Genomic DNA, 2859 nt, shown 5'->3' with positions numbered 1-2859 from the left:
ATATAACAGCCTTTGAATAAATAAGTTTCTATTACAGCAAAATAAGCATCTATTTTTTTACTTTTTTTGAGTATAATGATACATAAGATTTAATGACATCATTTGTATATGCTGACAGTACATGAATGCTAATCAAATGCTTATTTGATATTTTCTGAAAATTAAACAGAGGGAACAGACCTGATTTCATCCTCCAATCTACCTTGTTGTGGAAATACCAACATTTCCTCAAAATTTCAGTTATCTACCTAATTTCAAAGTAGTAATTTTTTCCTCTTTGAATATTTTCTAATGGTGCAGAAAATTCTGGGAAATCCACTTGAGTTAAATCTGAGAAATGCAAGAATATTGCAGATGTGCAAAAACAGTTCTTAGGACATTTCTTTGTTAAGACAAATGTAGAAACAAATCAAAAGCCTACAGATGACTTCTTTATTATATAAAGGAATCATGCCTGACACAATATAAAATCTTTGATTGAAAGACTTCCTTTATATATATATATATATATACACACAAATGTTTTTCTCCCTTGTAGAGTAAGTCACAAACATTCCCTATAACATAATCTCTATGCACTGTACTTACATAAATATATAGCCTGGGCAAAATAAGAGTGCCTTTACATGCCAATGAGTTCAAATTCAACAGAAAATTTAATTTTACTTAATTGTTCTTTTTTTTTCATTATTTATTAGTTCTAGAATCACTTCATTTACTGATACACATACATGTATATGTGTGAATGTATGTGTACATATATTTCCAGATTTAGTGAGTTTTTTTTTTTAAGAAAGTTTGTTTCTGATTGGTCAGCAAATTCAGTCATGTTGTTATTGTTGTTGTTATGTGCCGTCGAGTCGGCCCCTACTCATAGCGACCCCTCCTTGGGTTTCCGAGGCAGTATCACTACGGAAGTAGGATTGCCCAACCTTCCTTCCGGGAAATTCAGTCATATTCCTGTTTAAATCAACAGAATAATGTAAATATTTATCTGGAAGATGTGATCACCATACTTTTCATGACCTTAAATCACTTGCCAATGCCTAGTCTTATTTCTAGGAACTCTTGTTGTGTAGTGCCTATGGCATTTGACTGCTAACCAGAAGGCTGGAGGTTCAAACCCATCAACCACTCCTCAGAAAGAAGATTGGGCAGTCAACTTCCATAGTGATACTGCCTCAGAAACCCAAGGAGGGGTCTCTATGAGTTGGATCCGACTTGACGGCACATAACAACAACAATAGTCTTATTTCTAGCTAGATTAATTTACTTAACATTCTTATTGGTCAGTTTTTTTTTTTTTTCCCCCTTCTCTTGGGCCATGGAATTACCATATTCCAGAATTGGCCTCATCTCCTCAGAAAGCAAAATAAAACTGTCCATACCACGTAAGTCACCCAATGTCCTTAGTTATATTCTGTTTGCTTTGTTATGACTCATTGTTTTGACCAAATTTTTTGCTTCTTTACAACATTTTACTGAATACCATTTAATTAGTTCTCTCTGTGTACCTTTTCTTGACTTTCAGCTTTTATACATACTCAAATTCTTTCTTAGTTCTAATGTGGGGCTAAGCTTCCCTCCAAACTGTCAGTTTTGCCTTGGGTGTTTATTCTCTGAACAGTGATCCTATCTTCACAATTTCTTTGACTCAGTGTTCTCCCATGACCCTCATTATTTTCTCAGTGGTAGCTTGTCTCAATTATCACGATGCAGTTGAAACAAAAACTTCTATTTCCAATCTACCTCTCCATATTTGAGTTCCAGGCTTGCATATTCAATGTCCATTGGATAATCTACTTGAAGGCAGCACAAACAAAAAAGTAAAATTCTCCTCCTGATTCCACTATGTTATTCACCAAGTAGTACTCCACTCCAGTCTGTACCATCTTATTAAATAACTTCTTTACCTACTCTGTTGCTCAAGTCAAAAAATTAGAAGTCATTCTTTATTCTTTTCTTTCTCTCAGTCTCGTGTGTAATTCTTCTGTAAGTCGCATAACAAACTCTAAACATATTCTACATCAATCCATCTCTTTTCATCACTAATATTTCTATGCTGAGATTAGTCAAGTAGTCTATCATATTGTTACTTGAAATATCTTCTCAACTGTCTCCTTGCTAACTTTTTTATTCCTCTTCAGTTTGTTCTCCACTCAGCTTATTCTCCATATTATACCCAGAATGGTCTCATTCTTTTAATATAAAGTTACAAACTTTCCTGGATTAAACCCCAATGAAGTCTAAGTTTGTTCATTTGGACTATAAGACCCTTAACAAGATGACTTCCACCTTCTACTCCAGATACATACTGGGCCATCCTTTGCTGCTATAATCCTATCACAACATTCTCCTTCTTATTCCTCAAGAGGCCTTTGCTGATGTCTCCCTCTACAATAGTCAGTTTGGCAACCAACTATATGTATCATTCTCACCATATTTATCAGTGTCTGAATTTTCCTGTTTGTCTATTTTGTATACTCTCCTTCCACAACCCAAATGTAAACTTCATGAGACCGGGGAGTTAGATTATTTATTCACTGCTGCATGCCTGCTGTCTTACAGAGTTTCTGATAATAATAGGTCCTCAGGAAACATATATGATAAAATATGAAAATCATTCTTGAATCCTATAATTTGTATTTCACATTACCCAGTAATAAAAATGCAGTACTTCAAACTATGCACTTTATTTTTTTCTGACCCTGCCTTTATGCCCCCTCCATGACCTTGAACCATACGTGTAGATACATAGTTGTTACTTATCATTTCCCCAGTGCAGCAGCTTCCTAACAAAGGAGGATGGATTTAGGAACCTACTTAAAAAATGATCAGATATGATGCTAAACATCCAGC

Source organism: Orycteropus afer, unplaced genomic scaffold, assembly GCF_000298275.1.
Source record: "Orycteropus afer afer isolate SDZICR_OR568_19922 unplaced genomic scaffold, OryAfe1.0 scaffold00046, whole genome shotgun sequence".
Lineage (NCBI taxonomy): Eukaryota > Metazoa > Chordata > Mammalia > Tubulidentata > Orycteropodidae > Orycteropus > Orycteropus afer.
The sequence above is the reverse complement of the archived record's forward strand: the minus strand, read 5'-3'. Positions refer to the sequence as shown.